At 49.4% G+C, this 23,804-nt stretch overlaps 1 protein-coding gene across 2 annotated transcripts in view; it reads right to left on the reverse strand.

Annotated features, from left to right (window-relative positions):
• The window catches only part of HYDIN (HYDIN axonemal central pair apparatus protein), a 3,619,565-nt gene that overhangs the window by 805,094 nt on the left and 2,790,667 nt on the right, over nt 1-23,804 (reverse strand). The gene's annotated exons all lie outside the window — the stretch shown is intronic.

Here is a 23,804-nt window from a genome sequence, read left to right on the forward strand (position 1 = left end):
CGCTAGATGAACATTTCTTGTTTAGGCAGAGCAAAGGGGGGAGTGCTTAGTTTTTCTGGGTAAAAAGCCAAGTTTTTAGTAGCTTTTTGAAACTGGATTCTGTCGTGGCCGATTGGATGGCGGTAGGCAGGGCATTCCAGAGTAATGCCGTGCCAACCGAAAAGGACCTGCCTCCAAGTCTAGCTTTTTTGGCGCGCGGGACGAGGAGCTGAAGCAGAGAGTTGGAACGCAGGCACCTCTCCTGGTGGTACCGGGGGAGTCTGAGTTTTAAGTAATTGGGACAGGTCCCCCATAGTGCTCTAAATGCCAAAGTTAGAGCTTTAAACTTTATTCTGCTAGCCACAGGGAGCCAATGCAGATCGTGTAGATGCGGAGAGACATGCTGTCTAAAAGGGATGTGTTTTAACAGTCTCGCAGCCGCATTCTGCACGATCTGCAGGCGATGTACTAAGTATTTTGGTAGGCCGAGATAGAGGCCATTCGCGTAGTCCAGCCTGGATGTAACTGTTGCATGGACTACCATTTTCCGACAATCTATAGGTAACAGATCAAGGAACTTTCGAAGGTTCCTCAGTTTGAAGAGACAACCGGATGTGATCTGTTGTATATGCGAGGAAAAGGAAAGACCTTCGTCCCATCTTACGCCCAGATTCTTCGCATTGGTGCTAGGAAGAGGGGGTGGACCCATTTCAGGGGGCCACCACAGGTCAGGGGGAGGGCGATTGTGTTTCTTTCAGAAATCTAATGCTACCCTTCTATGTGGCTTTTGTCATTTTTGCATTCTATACCACTGGGAGTTGGAGCATGTAAGAAAGTTAGTCCTTAGTTGGGGTGGATGGTAGTCCACCACAAGTAATAAAGTAATTAGGTCCAGACAAAGGTTTCACAAATTTAAACCTCAGCTCAAACCATGTTCGCTATTGCATTGAGCTGCCAGGCTTAACTTAACAAAAACTCGCAAAGCGTTTAGAAGTACCAAACCAGTTAAAAAGGCAAAATCAAAATACAATAAAAATCTCACCTCAATTGATCAAAATAGAAATAACGAACAAAATGACACTAAAACAACAAAAGTCTAATAAGGGGAACAGGAGATTTGAATTTTAGATTTGAAAGACAAAATGCCAAGAAAAAGTAAAGCATCAATAGAAAGTAATGTTCATGTCTGGTCTGGTGCAGAGTGGACTAATGCCTCCGCTGCAGGGGCCTGTGTTTGACCTCATGGTCACAGGTTCAAATCCCAGCAGATCCACTCAGCCTTTCATCCATCTGAGGTTGATAAAAAGAGTACCATTGAGTTGGGTAACAAGAGACATCTTTTATTCAGCGCCAAGATACCTCCGGGTGAAAGTGTGCTTTACAAATACACATGTTATGTCACAGGAACTGGGACACAAATTAAGGCACATCATAATGGAGAGCGGTACCCCAAGCAAGTTTTTCCCAGTCAAAGTTTTAATCTTCTGACTTAGTCTCTGAATGGAAGTTTAAAATCTTCCAGTGGGGCAAGGCAGAAGGCTGTATCTGGGGAAGTGCCCTTGAAATCAAATAGGGGTTGAGTGCACGCCCCCTGATGCCATTGGTTTTCGGAGGGGAAACGCTCAGAGCGGGAAAGGTGAAATTTCACTCTCAGGGAGGTCCGCTCTTTTTCTGATACTTTTGGCACCTTTGCCCAGTCAAAATGTTTTCTTTCAGACTTAGGTTCTTTTTTCGAGCTCAAATTTCTTGAGCAGGGCAAGGCAGCAGGCTGAATCTTGGTAGGTCACACCAAAGTGGGATGGGCTTGCAGTGAGAGTCACCTGAACTGAGTTTCAGGGGGCAAACAGCTCAAAGTGGGTCCAACCTTATTTTCTTGCCCAGCAAGGTCACTCCTTGGATTGTTGGTCTTGGTCCTCTGGAAGTCTGCAAGTACAACATTCTTTTATATATTCGGATACTTGGGTCCAGATTAAAGTAGGCGACGGTAGCCATATAACCCGACGCCTGGAAACAAACATTGGCTTGAAACAAGGTTGCGTTTTGGCCCCTTGCCTTTTTAATCTTTTTATGTCTGATCTCCCTGCCCATTTTAAGGATATTAACGCTCATTCTCCTTTTGTGATGGGCCAAGAGATTAAATATTTACAATACGCTGACGATACTATTTTATTAAGTCAGACAGTTATTGGCCTTAAAAGATTAATAGACTCTTTTAACATCTATGTTGCAAGGAATGGCCTAAAAATAAATATTAAAAAAACAAAAATAATGATCATGGGAAAAGGTAAACTAGGTGTTAAAGAATGGAATATCAAGGGTATGGTTGTTGACTGTGTAAAAACCTATAAATATTTGGGTATAACATTTGATCACAATTTATCGTTCAGGAAACATTTTAACAACCTAGAAGCTAAAGGCTCATCTCTTACATTTGCCTTTAGACAATTGAGGGATAAGTTATTATGCCCAAATCATGACCATTTGATGAAGGCCATGAAAGTGAAGTTAATTCCTTCATTGGACTATGGTTCTGTTATTTTTCGGGGCAAAGATGCGAAACCTTTAGATGATATTGAAATAAGATCATATAAATCGGTATTTAGAATCCCAAAAAACATTAGTCGAGCGAATGTTAGACTGGAATTTGGTCTGAAGAAACAGTGTCTCGTTAGGCAATCTACATTTTTAAAATCTTTACTGTTATTATCCAGAGCAGAGGAAGGCTCGCTGGCCAACCTTTGTTGGCTAGAGATTCAAAGAGGGGCCTATTCGGGAAGCTGGCGATCTTATTTAAACGAGTGTTTGCTTGCTTTTGATTGCCCAAACCTAGAGGACGAAATAAGGTGTAAAATGGTCTTTAAAAAAACAATCAATCAATCAGCAGCACTTTTGTCTTGTATAATGGATAAAGACGATTTAAGGGAAAAAAACATCTTTGGACAATAGCAAACTCTTTTAACAATTTGTATCCCCAGCCCTATTTGAAATGTTATTTAAAACCTTACATTAAAAATAAATTTATGCTGCTACGGTTTGGGAGATACCCGACCAAAGATGGAATCCCAAAATGGGAAAAAAATTGGCCCTCTAATATCTGTAGATTATGTGGTAAAAATAAAGAAACTCTACAGCATATTGTAACTTTGTGCCCAAGATTGCTTGTTGAACGTAAGAGGTTTTTAAAACCACTTTTTAAGGAAATGGGAGTAAGAACGTGCAGAACTGCAATCATTGTATGTCTACGAGGTATTACACCAAGATTAGTTCATCAGTTTGTTAAATATATCCTCATAGTGGAATCAAAATTATGTAAGGAAGACTCTGCAATAGATGAAATCCATGTAATGAATGCTATTTAAAATGTCAATGACTCTATAATAGTAAATGTTTTTAGGGATCATGATGAAATTTTATAGACATTTTTTAATTTAATTGTTATAAAAGTAATATCTCATTTTATAGATAATATTTGTTGTAAGTATATGATTTTCTAATTCGTTGTCTTAAAGTATATCAATCAGTTGGGGAGATAGTATATTATTTATTATTCTAACAATAATATGGTTTTATCAGAATTCTTTGATTAGTATCTAAAGTATTTGTAGTGGATCTAGAGCGCACATTGCACTTTATTTTAAATCTTGCTGCTAATTCGTTCATTAACAACTCGTTGCACTTTATGTCACTTTTGCTGCTAAACTGTTTATTGATTATCCTACTACAGCTGAATTAAGTATGTATATGAGTGCTGGATAATCTGGGTCTGTGTTTATATTGTTTTTTTAATCAGGTTGTAAACTGAATTTGCTCTTTGCTGTTTGTAATGGTTTTAATTAATCAACAAAATAAACTTACTTACTTACTTACATTCTTTTATGTCCAAATATTTCAGAACCAGTCCTTAAAGACATTACCAAGGATCCTAGAACCTTGGGTTCAGCACTTAAGGGTAAGAACCCACTCAAGCACAGGCTAACAAGCCTTCGGTTCAGGCCTTTAATGCGGGAGCCGGCTTTTAAAAGCCGGTATAGCCCACTACAGCGGGCTATAAGGCTATATTATGCAATCAGCATCACATCAGGTGAAAAATACATTATGTGCCAACCTCACAAGCATAAATACATTATGCCATAACCTCATAAGCAGAAATCACATTAGGAAATAACCTCATAAGCCTAAACCCAGTATGCAGTAACCTCATAAGCATAAATCACATTAGGCAATAACCTCATAAGCCTAAACCCAGTATGCAGTAACCGCATAAGCATAAATCACATTAGAGACTTAAATCAGGGTGCATAAATCACATATCCTGGGCACCACATGAATCACATTAGGGCATGGCGCCCAACCAACCTCACACTGACCCCCTGGCAAACTGGCCTTCTCAGAGGGCTCAAATGCCCTATGTCCCAAAATTCAGGGCATACTGCCAATGCAGCAGAATCTAAACGTGCACAACTGCGCTGGCCTAAATGTTGCAGCTGCCACTAATTGCTGTGCAGCAAAATGTGGGCACTGGCACTCACTCCGCCCTCTGGGCCCCTCTGGGACTCTCTAAACAAATATAGCCAAAACGTGGCAGTTGCCCGCTACGGTGACGCAACTGAGGAAATAAAGAGGCCTGGCAAGTGCGGTGCCTCTAGGACCACACTCCGAGGCTCCTATCAAGTAAATTGCCCCCGAAAACGAACTGAGCACCGGAACTAATAGTGCCTGGGTGAGCCCCAATCACCGGGCTCTTCTGGGTGCCATGAATGAGAAAATGCCCCTTCGTTGGATCGGCCCGCTCTCCTGCGGGTCTGCTCAGGCAATGGCACCAACTCGGCACCAGCAGTGCTCTGCGAGCCCCCCCCCTGCAGTGGGCTCCTCCGGTGCAACTGGTACCAAGAACAACCAAAGTGTGGCCCCATTCATCGGGGCTCTTCTGTGGTGGGGCAAAGTCTCCTCTGGACTCCTCTCTCTGTGAGGTGATCTACATCCAAGAGCCCCCACTCACCAGGGCTCTGTCCAGGACTCCACCAGGCCGGCTCTCAGCTCCACTCGGGGAAAGGGGGCACCGACCCTGCACACAGCCATGCTCCTTCTGGCTTCCGGGGACTCTCCGGACTTCTTCGTTGGGCCCGGGACGCCCTGGGAGGCGGGGTAGGCTCCCCTACTCCCTCCTGCACGCAGCCCAGCTTCTCCTGGCTTCCGGCCGCAACTCCCGCCCACAGTCAGGCAGGGGTGCCTGACTTCCGGTTTTGCCACTCGCAGCGGTTCACTTCTATGTCGGCTCCTCAGTGTGGGTGGGCACCCGCTTTAAATAAAAGCAACTGCGGGGTGGGCACCCCCTCAAGGGTACAAATACGCCGGGTGGGCAGCTTCTCTTCAAAGGTGCAGAACTGCGGGGTCGACACCCACTCTAAAGGCACCCCACTGTGGGGTGGGCACCCGCTGTTGAAAGGAACTCGGGGAAATCCCTACGCCGGGATTCCCTCCAGCAATTTTGGCAGCAGCACTCTGCAGGCCACCCACGCTCCTCCTGTCTGGGGAACAGACACAGCGCTCTCCAGAATAAAAGCAAAGTGCTCCTAAGGCGCTAGAGTACAAAGTCTAGGGGGGCAAAGGCTGGGCCCAGGCAGGCCTTCACACAGGGCCCTCCAGCAGGGAGGCAGTCCCTCATGGCAGTTCCTCCTACAAACACAGTTCCTCCTGGAGCCCAGCAGCAGCAACAAGCCCCCAGTCACAAGAACAGTACCAAATGAATGGGGTCACAGCCCCTAAATGTACACAACACATTCCTTTGTCTCCAGTACAGGGCTTGGGGGAACCAGTAAAAACTGGTTCATGGGGGAATTGGAGCACTCTGTTTACCAGGCTCCTCTTCCCTTTGTCAGGTGGGAGCTCGATGATCAGACACACACAGGGGGCGAAGCCAGCATTGTACAGGGCAGGCACAATCCTATTCAGGGACAGGGGGCTACTCCTCCCACTACTCCAAATGTAGATGTCCCATTCAGCCTAGTGCTGACTCACCCTGCCCCTCCTGGAGCCACACACACCTCCCCAGCCTCTATCACTCAAAAGCTGGACATGCAATTCACATCAGGCAGGCAGACACATAGCACATAGAAATGCCAAGTTCTAAAAGTGGCATTTCTAAAATAGTTATAATAAATCTGCACAAACCAATGCACATCATTTATTATTACCATTCCAAATATACTAAACTTGACCATGCTGCTCCTCTCATATCAGGAGTTACCACTGAAAAACTTATCAGGGAATCCACAATGCATTCCTATGGGAGGGCAGCCCCACAGTAGTGAGAAACCAAAATTGGCTGTTTGTCACTAACAGGACATGTCACACATTTAAGGTATATGTCCCATCTTTTATCTACAATGAACCCTGCCCATAGGGCTACCTAGGGTCTACCTTAGGGGTTACTGACATGCAGTAAAAGGGGGTCCCAGACATGGCACACACTTTAGGTGCCACGTCACAGCAGCAGTAACACTGCGTGCACAGGCCCTGCAGAGGCCTGAGATAGGTTTGCAAGCCTACTTGGTGGGTGGCGCAATCAATGCAGCAAGCCCACCAGTAGCATTTAATTTACCAGCCCTAAGTATACGAGATACCACCTTACAAGGGACTGATTAAATCAAATTAAATAGGCCAAACAGGTGTAGACCAATCTTACCATATGTAACACAGAGAGCACAAGCACTTTACACTGGACAGCAGTGCTAAAGTGCCCAGTGGCCTAAAACCATCAACACCATGTCATAGAAACGGCTAGGAGAAAGGCAAAAAGTTTAGGGATGACCCTGCAAAAAGGGCCAAGTCCAACAGTATTGGTTAAGTGAAAAAGAACCATGCAGTGTATTTATAAAAATAGGTATTTACTATAAGAAACTCACTAACAGAACAATATCTCACACCCAGAGATTTAACACAAATGTACACAATACTTTGCAATACAAACAGGTAAGTAGCATGAATACACAGTGGTCGCCAGGGGGAGAACAAACCATACACTAAAATAGGGGTATGTGAATTGCGACTCGAGTCAAGACTATACCCAGAAGACGTAAGGAGGCTGGGGACCCAAGAAACCACCCGAGGTAAATGCACAGGAACCCCATAGAAGCTGTGTGCAGTGTGAGAACACAACAGCATACTCAATTCAAGTCAAAGGGTAATTCCCTGAAGCAATTTTAAAGAAGAAGGACTCTTCCCAGTGAACATTGAAGAAACCCTGTGGAAGTCTTAAGGTTGGAGAGCCACCCCACCCATGGAGAGAAGCCGGGTGCATCGGTGTGAAGTGGTGTCGGAAACCTCTGGCGAACCCAATCGAAGACTTCAGTAAGATGCCGCTGTTGGAGAAGGTGAAAGTGTCCGGTGGAACCCAAAGGTGGATTCAAGTTGAGAAGAATCTGCAAGCAGAGGGGACAGAGTCTATGCCACTCAGGAGGGACCAGGGGGCACAAGAGAGGAATGTCTACTGATGTCGTGAGATGCAGGAGAGTGGACGATGACCTGGGAGCTGCAGCTGTGTGGACCAGGCGACACTGTGGAAGACCTAAAGCCATTCTCGAGCTGCCCCACGCCGGATGATGAGATCTGAGGGGTCGGTGTCCGTCAGAAGCACCAACAAGCCTTGGAAACCGCAAACAACGTGGCACGCGATAAAGGTGCAAAGATAGGACCAGCAAGGTCCAAGTTACTCACCACAAGCAGGGGAGTCAGGGTAGGCCACGAGCAATCAGAAGAGCACACTGGAATCTAAGAATTCCCTTGAAAAGGTCCAAAGATCTCTGGAGACAAGAATCACCAGCCATAGCAATGTCAGCCAACGCGGTGCACAGGTGCTCGGTTCCAACTGTGCTGATGAGGGATTCTGGCTGCACGCTCGGACGAAGACAGTGCAGGCCTCGATGGAGCCGTAGAACCTCTGCCCGTGTTATTAAACCTGTCGGAGTCCGTAGGAGCCCAGGATCAGCAAACCGGTCAGCTACGTCACAGCGCCTGCAGACGCAGGGGAGTAACTCCTTAACTCCAAGGAAGATTCCTTCAAATGTCTTGGATATCCACAGGGCCTGTGAGGGACATGTATGGAGCACGGACACTGATGTTTGCAGCAGACTTGCAGGATGGGGAGATCTGGAGCAATCAGAATCTTCCTGGTTGCAGTCTCAGTTCCTAGATCAAAGTTCGATGCAGTCAGCCCTACATGGTCAGTCCAACTTGGTCAGAGTGTCCAGATGGTTGATGAGAACATGGAGTTGAATCAAAATTGAACCCCATGACGAATCTAAGGACCCACCCACAGGTAAGCCCTTAAATACCCTAAGGAATGGGTTGGGACGATTCAGGGGTCTCTCCCTAAATTGGGGCGGCACTTTAGGCAGGATACTCCCATGTCCTTCGTCTAGGTTTGGACCAGAGCAGGAGCCCCTGAACGGTTTTGAACTGGAGTATGCAAGGAGGGCACCAAATGTGCCTTTCAAGCAGCCTCTGTGGCGCTGGCAAGTGCCCCCACCCTGTTCCAATACACTAAACGCTGTCTGGGAGGTGGTCACACTTCCCTGTGACAGGATATCTATTGTTCTGCCTTCCCCTGCCTGAACTTGTCTCAGCTGCAGGAGGGCAGAAACAGGTCTCTGGTCGGCAGCAGCAGCCCTAGCTTGCTGTCCGGTTCGGAAAGACTGGAACCGGGAGCACTGAGGCCCTCCCGGGGGAGCTTTACAATTCATGGAATCATACCTCCCACACTGTTTACGGTGTGGTGGTATGATTCCAACATGTTTGATACCAAGATTGACAGGGTTTGGTACAGCCTGATTAGAGATGGTCATCGCGTAATGGCCAGTCTAAATATCGCAATGGCTGATGAACTTACAACCCGGGAGAATAGACTCCGAAGGTTGTAGGGGTGTCCCGCTCATGCGTGGGCCCCTCCACATTTTGAACCGTGCACCCTGCCTTCAGGATTGAAAGACCTGCCTTAGGTGAGACTTATAGGTTTTAAGTGTAGTGACCTCAGATATAAGCACTATATATCGGTCGCAAGTGGAGCTAGCACCAGCTTACACAGGCTGCAATGGCAGGCCTGGAGTCACAATTTGGTGGTCCCTCATGGGTGGCATAATATATGTTTCAGCACATGGGAAACCCCTTGTGTACCTATGCCCTGGGTCCCTCTGGGCAAATACTAGGAAATTATAATGATACACCAGTAGTCAATCTGGGGTGTACCTAAATACTTACCATAGCCAATTTAGCGGAGAAAGCACGGAGACTGGGGTCCTGATTTTTTTTTTTGTTTAAATCTGTTTTATTATTTTTTCCACAACATGTACATGTGTATGCAAGACAATAACCAGCAGTTCATTCCCACTACAATTAGAATTTTTAGACAGTGACGCTCAGTTTGCATATACAAGCTTAGGATGGCCACAATGTATTCTGGCGACCCTTTAGCCACAGTTCCAGATAGAAGTACAACATTTGCATCGCTTCAGCAGAGGTAAAGTCCACAATGCCGTCATAAAGTGGTTCTGGAGGCATATTATGCAGAGTGTTACAGATCGTACACCTTGTGTGAATGCACAGATGTTATAGAGTAAACAAACAGTAACTAAAGAAAGAAACCAACCACAGCAACTGAGTTCGACTTCTGATTACATGTTCTCCACTTTTCATTTATCATTTAGCCCCCTCATTCTCCCCCTCCTTGTAACTACATCTGTCACCCCCTCTCTGCCTCATCCCTCACTCCCCGTCACGCATCACTCCACAAAGCCGCAGCGTCAGCCAACACACATAGTTGCATCTCAGCTTAGTCGGTGGATAGTATAAATGTGTCTGTGTGGCGGGATAAGGGTGCACCCGACATATCACCCATCTCAGGTTGCTGGGGTATCTCCCTCAACAGTCGGCCGCTGTTCTAGGGTGTCCCCCTCCATGTGCATAAGATTCTGAAGCAGACCCTCCCATTGCGCTGCTATCGGCATCTTACGCAGGCCCAGTGTTTACTCCAGTGTGATGGCATTTCCTTCTGCTTTAGCCCATGCTATGAGGGAATACCTCCACGCTCTCATGTGTGGTGGGGATTGTGACTTCCATCTCTTCGTCAATAGGCGCTTGGCAACGACTAGCCCCAGGTCGAGGAAGCGAGAAGTGACCTTTGTGGTCGGTGTACTACGGAATAGGTGTAATAAGTAAGTGGGCCACTCGAAAGGTATGTTGCTGCTTGTACATGTAAATATAAATGTAAATGTCATGGTACTTATAGAGCGCACTGTCACCAGACGGTCACCTTGCGGTGTCGCCTATTCGGCTTCCTGGCGCTGATACTCATACCGCTGTGGAACCCCTCCTGGCTTTCCCTGTGAAGTGTCCACTCCTGGGCACCCCCAGGGTGAAGCCAGGCATCCTTAGCGCTGTTGGGGCCGGTGTGGAGGCTAAGCAAGCTATTGCCCAGAGGTGCAGCGTGGGGCCCGTGATTAGAATAGGCACCGAGGCGAAAATTAACAGGTCTGAGGAAATTGAGCCCGAGACCCCGCCGAGGCGGGAATTGAACCCTGGACCCTGGCCAGAACTCTGCATCAGGGTCTGCCGCTCTAACCATTGAGCCACACTCCTCCACATGCGCCCAATGTCTCACTAATAGCCCACCAATAAGTGCGCAGTGTGTGAAAGCCCCACAGCATGTACACTAGGCAAGCCCCCACCTCTGCACAGCGGGGACAGGCTGCATCCGCACAGTGAAAGTACCTATTGATCTTTTCAAGAGTGAGTTATGCCCTGTGAACTATAAATAATTGAATTTGACACAACCGCATGTTTCTGGGGATTCTCTTAGGACTCTTCAATATCTTCTCCCACTTCCTATCCTCCAGCTGCCTCCCTAAGTCTTCTTCTCACCCGCATCAAAGTGAATCTAATTTTATCGCCGCATGCGTGCGGAGGGATGCTGCAAACCACGGACTAAATGTCGGCCTCGACCCATTACGTGGAGATATTGTACGGTGAGGTGTTGACTCGGCTCCTCCGTCATGTCCACCCCCATCTAGAGGCCAGTGTAGTGATCAAGGAGCAGTGTCTTAAAAAATGTCCCTGTGGTAGCCCCAGCTCTTCAGTAAGTGATTCAAATGACAGAAGCATGCCATCCCAATACAGATCTCCCAGATTCTGTATGTCGGCTTCGTGCCACTCCAGAAGCTCCAGGGACGTGAGCACCCCAGGCCCGCTGGGGGAGCCCACTAGTGGTATGGCAGGCGCATAAGGAACTAGATCTTTAGTGATGTACCGGCAGCGGCGGAAACATTTGTAAGCCACCGCTGGAGGGGAGCCGGTGTGGATAACTTAGCAGCCGGGTGAAAAAGCTCAGTAATGCAATCCAAAGAGAGGGGCCGCTGTATACTCTCGACCTCTGTCCGCGAGCCATCGAGCAATCCACTGCAGTTGAGCAGCTAAATAGGAGTGCTCAAAGCAGGGTGCAGCTAGGCCCCCTTGATCCGTGGGCAAGTATAACTTCGCTAGTGCTATCCTATGGCGCGCATTACCCCAAAGGAAGTCTCTGAGGAGTGTAGCGAGTTTGTTAAAAAAGGCCGCCAGGACATACAGCGGTAGGTTTGCGAAGTAATTTAGGAGGCGCGGAAGGATCACCATTTTAGATAATGCCACCCTGCCTGTAACTGTGAGCGGGAGCGTCTTCCAGAAATTCATTTGCGACTTAATGGCCATCACCGCACAACCCAGATTACCGTCAAAGAGGTCAGCCGGTTGACGGTATATCTGGATTCCCAGATAGCGGAACGTGTCAGTCTTCCACTGCACCTGCGCACTAGCCAGAACATAGCGCAGATCCTGAATGTCCCCTCCGAACACATTTAGACAGGATTTATTGCCATTTACCCGGAGTCCAGAGAGAGCAGCAAAGTCATGTAAGATATCTTCTAGGCAAGCCGGAATAGACCCGACATCCCTCACAAAGACCAAAAGGTCATCCACGTACAGCGAGACCTGATGTGTTGCGTCTCCCAGAGGTATTCCCACTCCCAATGCTGCTCGCACAGCCACTGCCAAATGCTCGATTGCCAGAGCGAACAGGAGGGGCGATAGTGGGCACCTCTGCCTGGTTCCCCTACATATCGGGATGCTATCGGAAATGTATGATCCTAACCGCACCCAGACTGTGGGGTTGTGGTATAACAAGCCCACCATTTGTAGAAATCCCCAGCCTAAATCATAGCGTGACAACACGCAAGATAGTTCCACTCCAAGCAGTCAAATGCCTTCTCAAGATCCAACACCAGGCACCCCCGCACTGGGCCATTCCTTCCCGCTGTCTGCCGCCACTCGAGAGAACCTCGGCAGGTTCAACAATGTACTGCGCTTGGGTACAAACCCATTTTGGTCGGTATGGACCAACTCGGGGACCAGCGGTGCCAAGTGTTCCGCCAGCAGCTTAGCAATAATTTTGTAATCCGCATTCAGAGCGCCAAGGGCCTGTATGACCCCAGGCTTTCGGGGTCCGTACCCGGTTTGAGAAGGGACATCCGATAAGCCTCCCGCATTGACGGTGGCAACCCGTTGTCCATCAAGGCTGTGGAGTAGATAGTGTGTAGACGCTGCGTCAGAGTGTCCCGGTAAGCTTTGTAATACTCAGCGGGCAGGCCATACGGACCCAGCGTCTCCCCGGACGCCATGGACCCAATTGCCTCCCCGATTTCCTCCAAAGTAAGGGGACCATTAAGGACCTCCTGTTGTGTCCTGGAGGCAGTCGGTAGCTGAATCGATGCGAAAAAACTTTCCAGTTCAGGCTCGGAGCAGCGCCCCCTGGATTGGTACAGTCGTGTGTAATGTTCCGTCATCACCCTGTGTATCTCACTTTGCGTGTATATCAGAGTGCCCTCTGGCATGCGTAGTGCCCCGATTGGTGCATGTTTACCCTCTTGTTTCAACTGCCAGGCCAGAAGTCGGCCTGCCCTGTCTGATTTGGCGTGTGTGCGAGCTGTGTGGGCAGCGTAATTATGGCAGCGCAATCTCTCCATAAGGTCCGTATGCTGCGTCCTGAGGTCTTCTAATCTTCTTGACTGTCCACCCCCACCCTCTCCGTCTCTCTTGTATTGGAGCAGTTGTGTTTCTAGCTCCGTGAGCGCCAAGGACAGTTGCTTATGCAGATTCCACGTGGCCCCAAGACAGTGCCCTTTAATAGCTACTTTGTGGACGTCCCACTCCACCAGTGCGGAGCTCGCCGTCCCCTCATTGTGCTCAAAATATTCCAGGGCAGCTGATCTCAATGACGCACGGAATTCTGGGTCTTCCAGTGCAGCAGGCTGGAGGCGCCAGGTGGGTATGGGAGGGCAACCAGGATCCCAGTTCAGTCGAAGCCGTAAAGGATAATGATCGGAGTGCGTCCTACCTAGGTATTCTGCTACCTCAACCATGGGGACCAGAGCCTGTGAACCCACCACCCGATCCAACCTCACATGTAAACCGTGAGCTGCAGAAAAATAGGAATAAATGCGGTCTGTGGGATGCAATATATGCAATATATCCTGTACTGTCCAGTGTGTCAACCAGTTCGCAAGTGCCTGTGCATTGGAGGTTTCAGTCGTTGCCCAAAGGGGCGGGAAGGATCTGTCCATGTGCACATCAAGGACCGCATTGAAGTCCACACCCAACTGCCAGGGCAACCCCGCATAGGGAGATAGTACTACAGATAGTCGCGCCAAGAACAAGGGTTGGTCTGTGTTTGGGGCATATATAGAGCCTAAGAGTACCCGCTGGCCATTAAGTGTCCCCTTCACTAATGTGTATCTGCCATCAGGGTCTGTCACAGTGTCCTCGCAAACGAATGGGGTACCTGCCCTCACCCAAATTAGCATGCCCCTCGTGTGCGCCAAGTATGTTATGCCATAAATGAGCCCTCTACAGCGCTTACGCAGCCAATTGAGTTCTGGCTGTGTCTTGTGCGTTTCTTGCAACAGCATGACTGCAGCCGAGTGTCGCTGTAAATATGCAAATATAGAGTAACAGCACCCAGGTGTGTACATACCACGTATATTCCATGTGATTATACCAGCTCGCACCATTGCTGCTTGTAATAAACAATAGGGATACCAGGGGCGAGTCATCGAGAGGGGCATCTCGCGGGGTACGGAGGCTCGGGTACTGTATGAGTGTGTCGAACTGCTGCATCGGATATAACAACAGAAAACTAACCATAAACAACTGAACATCTGGGGCAGTCATTTCGTGATGGCTGTCCGAACTTCTGAAACACGGACAAGTCCAGAACTAAGGCAATGTGTTACCTATGGGGGTTGCGCGCTAGCGATGTTATGTTATAGCCTTCCCCTTCGTGTTGTCAATGTGCTTAGTGTGCCAAGTATCTGAGCTTCAGACAGGTCTCGCGGGGCCAGCAGCTCGTTAGTCTGTGAACCCAGACATTTATGTGCGGAAACTCTAGTGGAGTCATGTTTGCTCGGCGACAGGTATCCCGCCAGGATATTGTCTCAATGTGAGGGACTTGTGACGCGCAACCCAAATGAGCCTACCCCCTCCAGTGTACCAGCCAGCCAGAATATGCAGTACAGTGAATAACACTCTACTTGCGTGAGCAGCTCGCATTAAAGTACATCAGTCCAGCACTTCATCCTATAATGCCGTCAGCGGGTTGCGGGGTGACCACTGGCAGACCAAGCTCTTCCGAGATTTCTGTGGATGGTGATGAGGAGCCGCTGGACACCAACACAGCTTGTCCATAACAGTCGATCGTTACTGTGGCTGTGGGGATCCAAGGGTCGCAACTGTCTCCAGCACGTCTTTTGCTGCTCCTTCCTCATGTTGTCTATGGTAGGAGCCGAGGCCCCTGGGTTGGCCGACTTCAGTTGCCCCCTCCGTCGCCTTGGTTCGCTGCTCGATATATTGTCGCCATCTGGGCCCGAGGGCCGCACGCCTGTCCACAATCCTGACTCCTCTAGCCTGTCCCATGCCTCCTCAGGGGAGTCAAAGGAGTGGGCCCCATCTTTTGTGACCACTCGTAGCCGGGCAGGGAACAGTAGCGAATAAGGGAGCTCCAGGGCTCGGAGTTTACGTTTCACCGCCATGTAGTTGTTCCAACGCCTCTGTACAAGAGCAGTGTAGTCTGGGAAAAACATTACTGTACTGCCGCCCACCTGAAGAGGGTCAATTTTCCTTGTTTCATGAAGCACCGCGTCCCTGTCCCTGTAGTTGAGTAGTCTGAATATGAAGGGACGCGGTCTGGCTCTGAGCTGCAGCTTCTGCGTCGGGATACGGTGAGCCCGTTTCACCACGAACTGTACAGACAAGGTTCCCTGGGGCAGATCTCGCAGCCAGCGTTCTGTGAATTGCTCCGGGCTTCTACCTTCCTCGCCTTCCGGCAGGCCCACCACACAAATATTGTTACGGTGTGAGCGCCCTTCCGAGTCCTCTGCCCGATCTTCCAGTATGTGGACACGGTCTATCAAGTCCTGCAGTGCATCCGCATGATTTTGCGTCACAGGTTGGAGCTCCTTCAGAGTTTGGTCATGTGCAGCCACTCTATAAGCGAGCTTCCGATGATCTGCGTGAAGCAAAGTGAAGTCCGAGGTGACTGTCCATTCTGGTCTCCAGGGAGGTCCTAGTGTGGGTCAGTGCTGCACCAATTCGCTCCACCGCTGTGAGGATGGAGTCCATCTTGGCCACTAGGGCTGTGGTCGCCGGTTCCGGCATCTCTTCCGTAGTTCCCTGCATAGGGTCAAGGCTGGCGGTCCTCAGGTGTCCCTGCTGTGTCTTGGCCCGTATCCGGCCCATCACCAGTTACTGCGCTGTGGGCATTAGACGGCTACTCTCCGCGCCTCCGGTGCGTCGTAACTGAAGTACTAGTCCCTGGGGCACATGTATCCCTTTCGCCAGATCAGCCTACCAGCAGAAGAATAGATCCCACCTGCCAGAAATGATGGCACACTCAGTCCCGGTGGCGTTCGCGCCGCAGGTCAAGGAGATTTAGCCAATATCAGGCCTCCAGCAGGCAGCAGCACAACAACAGCAGCGTCCTGGTAATTGAAGAGCAAGACGCTACTAAAGTCTCTTTCTTGCGCCCCTTCAGTTAAGCACCGCCTGCTTGTTCTCAAAACCCCCCGCAGTCCGGGCCGCTCTGGAAGGCTTCGAGCCCAACCGGGTCCCACCACCACTTCTTTGGTCGCGCCGCCACACTGCTGCAAGGTCAGAGGCTCCTCAGGTGTTCCCACCAGGACCAAGTGCTCCGCCTGTCACTCGTCTCCGCTCTTCGGTGCTCCCACAGGCTCCCAGGAGGTTGCCTATATCTTTTCAGAGGACTGTCTCCAGGGTAATCCTCATATCATTCCGCTCACAGGGCCAGTGCAGCATTCCTTGTCATGTTCCTCATCGCTCTGCAGGACCCCCTAGCGACTCCAAACCCCGGCTCTCAGCGGCCGCCACAGTTCTGGGCAATTTACTCACTGCAACTCTACCCGCTGCACATGACCACAGTACCGAGGTCCACAGACCTGTAGCGTTTTCTATCTCGTGCATGAGATGGGCGCAAACAGGGCGTGATACCACTGCCACTACGCCCGTGCCCTTGGGCGTTTCACATTCCGACACCCGCCCTTCAGGCCGCTTCAGCCCCCAGCGCCGGCGATCGCGTGCCGTCTCTTTCCGTAGCCCGCATCCACGCATCCGCGGTAGGTACAGGGGACACCACAGCGGGGCACCAGATCTTCAAACGTCAGGGGGGGAGCTTCCCAGTGCCTGCAGGTCTCTTCAGAAGCCACCTGGGCCTCTCCGGCCCTCACCATGCCTCGGGCCTCGCTTCGTCCAGTCTCACAGGGCCCCAAGTCCCTACCAACTACGACACCGCAGTTCCCGACATTGTACGCACCATGTTGCACCTGGCACCACACAGCCCAGAGCTCCTGGATTTGCGGGTAGCGCGCCTGCAGTCCGTATCGATTTCCGCGGCTGGTGGATGGGGCGAGAGCCTACAGCCGCACACAACTGCACCCCCTCACCTGTTGCTGTGTTCTCGAGGGGCTCCGCAGCTGGACACTAGGCTTCCAGGGGCGAGGGAGCGCTTCTGCTGTCAAAGCTCACGGACGTTGGGGACTCCGCCGCCATTACAGGACAGACTGTTCACAGCATGGCGCCATTCGAGTATTCAAAAAGTCCGTGCGCAGCCCGATTATCAGCAGGGCGGTGCGCTTGTCTGCCGTAGCACTCCTCAACCAGCTGGCCAAACTGCACGATCCAGGTCTCTGCAGACTCAGCACGCCCTCCGGAATCCAGACTCAGGCATAAGCTTCACATACAGCGCTGCCAGGAGAATTATTGCGGATAAAAGGGGATCAAGGTACAGAGCACTAGCTAGTTGCATCCGCCATGTTGCCTGGTCGGCCACGCCCAGAGACCAGGGTCCTGATTAGCAGGATCCTAGTCGGACTTGTCAGAAACAGACTAACACCAGGCAAAAAGTGAGGGTAACCATGAAAACAGATCCTACTTTCCTACACAGATGCTCCCTCAACTTGTCGGATGACTTCAAAATCCATGGTGAAGGTGAAAATCTCTTCGACTTCTTGCTCTTCTTGTGGCAGTGGGCCTTGCTCCATTTTCTAGATGACTCCGACTCAAATGTTGAGCACCTGGAGTGGCTCCACAAACTATCTCAGGACCTTCTTTTTGTCAGAGATCTTGAGCATTGCGGCGTTAGGCAATGAGAAGCTTGAGGGATGCTGCCTCAAGGCCTTGGGGTGCATGGCGCGGCAGTCGACACAGGTCTTGGCATCGTGGTCATACTCCAAGCACCAAAAAAAAACAACAAAAAAAAAACACAAAAGCAGTCTATCACCAACATCATTTGTCAATGACAGGTGCACACAGCTTAAACTCAGCTTTCCTAGTGGACATCCTGACACACCAGGTGACAAGGTCTCAAAAAAGTCTCCACAAAAAATTGAAAAAGGGTCACTAAGGGTCACTAAAAAAAGTCTGGGGGTATACATTCCCGAATCTGCTCTGACTGGAATGGAAAGAAAAGAAGTGACATCAGCATGCGTGGGTGGCAACCGTATAGGGCTCCCACATGTCACTTCCAGCACAAATAACGCCGACAACACCACGCGGAGCCAAACAATGCACCTACTGGTGTGCCGGGGTAAAAATTTCCAGATCAAGTCTGAAAACTCGAAGGTAAGGAATCTGCAGCTAGAAGTCTCTATCAGGTATGTATTTCACCAACTCTTCTTAGAGAGATGACAGCTACCAAGGAAGCAACCTTCCATGACAAGAATGTAATGGCTTAGAAAGTGTGGACATTAACCTAGTTAGTACAAAATTTAGATTCCATGATGAGGCTGGTGGTGCCTGTGGAGGAATTATTTTCTTTAATCCTTCCATAAAAACATTAATGACCCACATACAGAAAATAAATTGGTGATAACGGTTTTTCAGATATACTAAAATCGCCACAAAGTGCAGTGGTATGGAAGTGTATGCTAGATGGGATTTATGTAAGTATAACGAATAGCATACTAGTTGTTGTACCGTGGGAGCACAGGGATCTATGTGCTACGCTAGATAATGATGGACATACCTTTTCAACTAAGCTGCATACCAAGCTCTATTGGTTGGTTGTCTTACCTCTCTAAGAATGTCCATACACTCTTTAACTAAGTACCCAAACTCTATGACTTCAGGAGCCAAACTGCGAGGTGGAGTTGCTTGAGATTGGGATGCCTTACCTTGCTGTGAGTGAGAAGGTCTACGGTGTTGAGAAGCCACTCGTGAGGTGGTGGGGACAACTCTAAGTGTGTTTTGTACCAAGGTTATCATGCACATGTGGGAGCTACTAGAACCATCTAGAGAGATGTCTGAGTTTCCTGACAAGATATGGAATGAGTGGGAGATGCAGAAAAAAGTAGACAAATATCCCTGACTAATTCATCCATAGTGCATTGCCCATGGACATAATCGAACATATGGGTAATAGGCACACGTAACAATTGCTACGTGGGCCATCATTAACAAATGGACAACTCTAGTGAAGTAATGACTCATTTCACTGTGGCAAATTCTGAAAATATGTAAAAATACGGGTCACATCCTTGACTAAGAAAATACAGTTGAAAAATGAATGTTTAGACGCATTTGTGTTTCTTTGCATTGAGCAGTCAAAATGTATGCCAACAATTTGTGAATGTAGTTAGAGAAACGTGTATATTGCTGTGCACTCGCATTATTCCTAACAAACAAGTTACTTACCTTCGGTAACGCTTTTTCTGGTAGATACTATATCTGCCTGTGGATTCCTCACTTTGTGAATATCCCCCTTGCGTCAGCAACATTCGGAAATTCTTTTGTAGCTTCGCGCCGACGTGGATCCGGACGTCACAGAGGCACGGCATCGCGCGCGACTCCGCTGACGTCACCGACGCCTACAATAGGCCCACGCCGGCGTGATGACATCAGTTCCGCCCTTTTTTCCGTGCCCTCGAGGCACACGGACGGACCGATGACAGTAGACATTTACACAGTATACGCAGTATAGAAATCAAGGTAACACACACAGTGTGAAGCAAATGCAATAAAACATTTGAAATAAACAAATCCTTGACCATAAAATAATACATTATAGAAACCGGAGGAGGGTGTCCACTCCTCTAAACCAGGAAATCCTGAAGGACAGAGCGCGCAAAGTGACCCTCCCTCCTCACTTCGGAATCCAAGCAGTAATGCTTCGCGAAAGTGTGGAGGGAAGACCACACAGGTTGCCGCTCTACAAATATCCTCAACAGGCACACCTCTAGCCAATGCTGAGGTCGAAGACTTAGCTCTAGTTGAATGAGCCCTTATACCCTCTGGCGGGTCCTTACCGGCCAAAGAGTAGCAGATCTTAATGCAGAGGACGATCCATCTCGACAAAGTCCTCTTATGGACCGCTCTTCCCTTCTTGCAGCCAGCAAAGCCAACGAAGAGCTGGTCGTCCACTCGACAGTCTTTAGTCCTGTCCAAGTAAAAAGACACCGCCCTCTTGGGGTCAAGACGGTGTAATCTCTCCTCCTCCTTGGAAGGGTGAGGGGGAGGATAGAAGGTAGGAAGGGTAATGGATTGACCAAGGTGGAAAGGAGTCACCACCTTTGGCAGAAAAGCAGCCCTGGTCCTAAGAACCATTCGTTCAGCATGAATGGTCAGGAATGGGGGCTTGGAACTAAGAGCTTGAAGCTCACTTACCTTCCTTGCCGAGGTGATTGCAACGAGAAAAACCGTTTTGAAAGTCAGAAGCCTCATGTGACATTTGTGAAGAGGCTCAAAAGGAGCACCCATTAAAAATGTCAAAACTAGATTCAAATCCCACTGAGGCACAATAAAAGGTGTAGGAGAGAACCTATTAGTGAGGCCCTTCAAAAACCTTAAAACAATGGGAGACTTAAAAAGAGAAGGCTGGTCAGGCAAACAGATAAAAGCCGACAGCGCAGAAAGATAACCCTTCACCGTGGCAACAGCAAGCCCCTGCTGAGCCAGAGAAAGGGCAAACTGGAGCACATCAGATAAATGGGACCTCAAAGGGTCTATAGATTTCTCCCTGCACCAAGCAACAAATTTAGACCACCTATAAGAATAGATGGACTTAGTGGAGTCACGCCTGGCTGACAAGATGACATCCACCACATCGTGAGGGAGAGAAAAAGAAATCAGGTTGCCCCGCTCAATCTCCAGGCATGAAGGTGTAAGGTCTGGAGGTGGGGGTGTAGAACCTGCCCCTCCATCTGAGAGAGGAGATCTGCCCTGTGAGGGAGACGGAGCGGTGGGTGAGAGGAGAGGTGGAGAAGGTCCGAGTACCACACCCTTCTTGGCCAATCCGGGGCGATCAAAATGACTTGGGCCCGGTCTTGGCGAATCTTCCTCAGAATCCGAGGAATCAAGGGTATGGGAGGAAACGCGTAAAGGAGTTGATTTCCCCAACTCAACTGAAACGCGTCCCCCAAGGCTCCTTGCAACGGATACTGGAGACTGCAGAATGACAGGCAGTGAGCATTTCGCGAGTGGCAAACAGGTCCACCCGAGGAGTCCCCCACATCCGAAAGATGTCGTGAACTACCTCTGGATGAAGCCTCCACTCGTGATCGGCAGAGAACTGCCGACTGAGACCGTCTGCACGAACGTTCAGAACTCCGGCCAGATGATTTGCCTTCAGACAAATCCCATGGTCCTGAACCCAGGACCAGAGGCGCAGAGCCTCCTTGCAGAGACACTGCGACCCTACCTACTCCTCCCTGCTTGTTGACGTACCACATCGCGGTCGTGTTGTCCGTCAGGACTTGCACTGACTGACCGCGAAGGGAAGGGAGGAAGGCCTTGAGTGCCAAACGTATCGGCCGCAATTCTAGAAGGTTGATGTGAAGCAACCTTTCCTCTGGAGACCAAAGACCTTTGACCTCCAGATCCCCCAGATGAGCACCCCACCCTAGGGTGGATGCATCCGATATCACCGTGGCCACCGATGGAGGCAGTTGGAAAGGCTTCCCTTGAGACAGATTGCCTTCCACGCTCCACCAAGATAGATCCGCAGCAGTTTCTCTGGAGATCTTCACTGACTCCCTGAGATCTCCGTTGTGTTGATACCACTGCCTGCGGAGGCACCACTGGAGTGCCCTCATGCGCCAGCGTGCATGGTTGACCAACAGAATGCATGAAGCCATCAGACCGAGCAGGCGAAGAACCTTCAGGACTGGAACGACTGCTCCATTGAAAAATAAAGGAATCATCTCCTGTATGTCGCGAATCCTTTGAGGAGGAGGGAATGCGCGACACACAGTAGTGTCCAGTACCGCACCTATGAACAGGTTGCGCTGTGAGGGCACCAGGTGAGACTTGGGTACATTTATCGAAAAACCCAACCTGTGTAACAACTGAGTTGTCCCTTGCAGATGATGGAGCACCTTCTCCGGCGACTCCGCTTTGATGAGCCAGTCGTCTAGATACGGAAACACATGAATCCCCGATCTCCTGAGATGAGCTGCCACCACTGCCATCACCTTGGTGAAGACTCGAGGTGCAGTAGTAAGACCAAACGGAAGGACCACAAACTGGTAGTGCTGTGACCCAACCGTGAAACGGAGATACTTTCTGTGCGACTTCAAGATGGGAATATGAAAATACGCATCCTGCAAGTCGATCGACACCATCCAGTCTTCTTCCAGCAGCGCTTGAAGAACCTGTGCAAGAGTGAGCATTTTGAACTTTTCCTGCTTCAGGTAAAGGTTCAAAATCCTGAGGTCCAGGATTGGCCGAAGCCTGACATCTTTCTTGGGGATCAGGAAATACCGGGAGTAGCACCCCTGACCCCTTTCCTGCTCTGGAACCACCTCTATCGCACCTTTTCGGAACAGTGCCAGGACTTCTTCCTGCAGGCGAAGCAGGTGGTCTTCCGAACAATAACCCTGGCAAGGAGGGTAATTGGGAGGGAATTCCTGGAAAGGAAGTGCATACCCATTCTCTACAAGATTGAGAACCCAAAGATCCGATGTTATTAATTCCCAATCTTGTAGAAAATGTGTAAGCCGACCCCCCACTGGGCCCACATGATCCGGAATGGCGGATCTAGGGCTGCTTTGCTGCGTTGGTCGGGGGTTGGGAAGGAGAGGAGGAGGAGGAGGAGGAAGCTTGACGACCTCTAGGGCGGGATCTTTGTCTGCCCCTGTACGACTTGTACAGTGTATTCTGCTGCTGTTGAGGCTGCTGCTGGGATGATCTGTAAGATCGAAATGAAGATCTGCCAAACCCTCTGAAACGTCTTCCGGCAGTACCCCTGGACTGAAGACCCAAAGATTTTGCAGTGGCTCTACTGTCCTTAAAACGCTCCAAGGCATTATCAGCCTTCTTGCCAAATAAGCCTGACCCATCGAAAGGCAAGTCCATCAAGACAGACTGGACGTCTGCAGAGAACTCTGATGACTTGAGCCAGGCAGCCCTCCTGGTGGCCACGGAGGAGCCCATGATCCTTGCCACCGAGTCTGCGGTGTCCAGACCACTCTGGATGACCTGCCTCGCAGCTGCTTGAGTGTCCGAAATAACCTCTTGAAAATCCTTCCTGTCATTCTCAGGAACCTTCGGAATCAACTGCTTGACAGAGTCCATCAAAGCATGGATATACCTTCCCATCAGACACGCAGCATTGGTTGATTTTAATGCCATACTGGCTGATGAGAAAATCTTTTTGGCACTTTGATCTTGCTTCCTGGATTCCTTATCTCCAGGAACCTGTGGAAACGCACCAGCAGATTTCTTTGAGCAGGCAGCCTGCACCACCAAACTCTCAGGCAGAGGATGCGTTGTTAAAAATGCAGGGTCCTCCGGTGCAGCTCTATATCTCCTCGCCACTGTTCTAGAAACTGCAGGAGCAGATAAGGGTTTTTTCCAGACCTCATAGATAGGCTCAGACAAGGCCTCGTTGAAGGGCAACATAGGTTCAATCACAGATGAGGGTGAATGAAGCACCTCAGTTAAAATATTAGGTTTATAATCAGCAGTGGGTAGAGTAATGTTCAGTAAACTCGCTGCTTTTTTAATAACAGTGTGGTAAGGTACCACATCCTTTGATGGAACATTTGATACAGAAGCCAATTCCCATTCAGGCGATAGTTCAAGCCCACTGGCCTCACACAAATCTTCAAAGGGATCCTCAGAATCCTGCAACTCCCCTTCTTCAGTATCTGAATACCCATATTTCTCCTCTTCCAGAAGTCTCTGGGCCTTTCTCCGAGATCTTTCCTTCACAACCAAAGTCAAAGGATTCGGAATCGACT

Source organism: Lissotriton helveticus, chromosome 12 (assembly GCF_964261635.1).
Source record: "Lissotriton helveticus chromosome 12, aLisHel1.1, whole genome shotgun sequence".
In the NCBI taxonomy this organism is placed as follows: domain Eukaryota; kingdom Metazoa; phylum Chordata; class Amphibia; order Caudata; family Salamandridae; genus Lissotriton; species Lissotriton helveticus.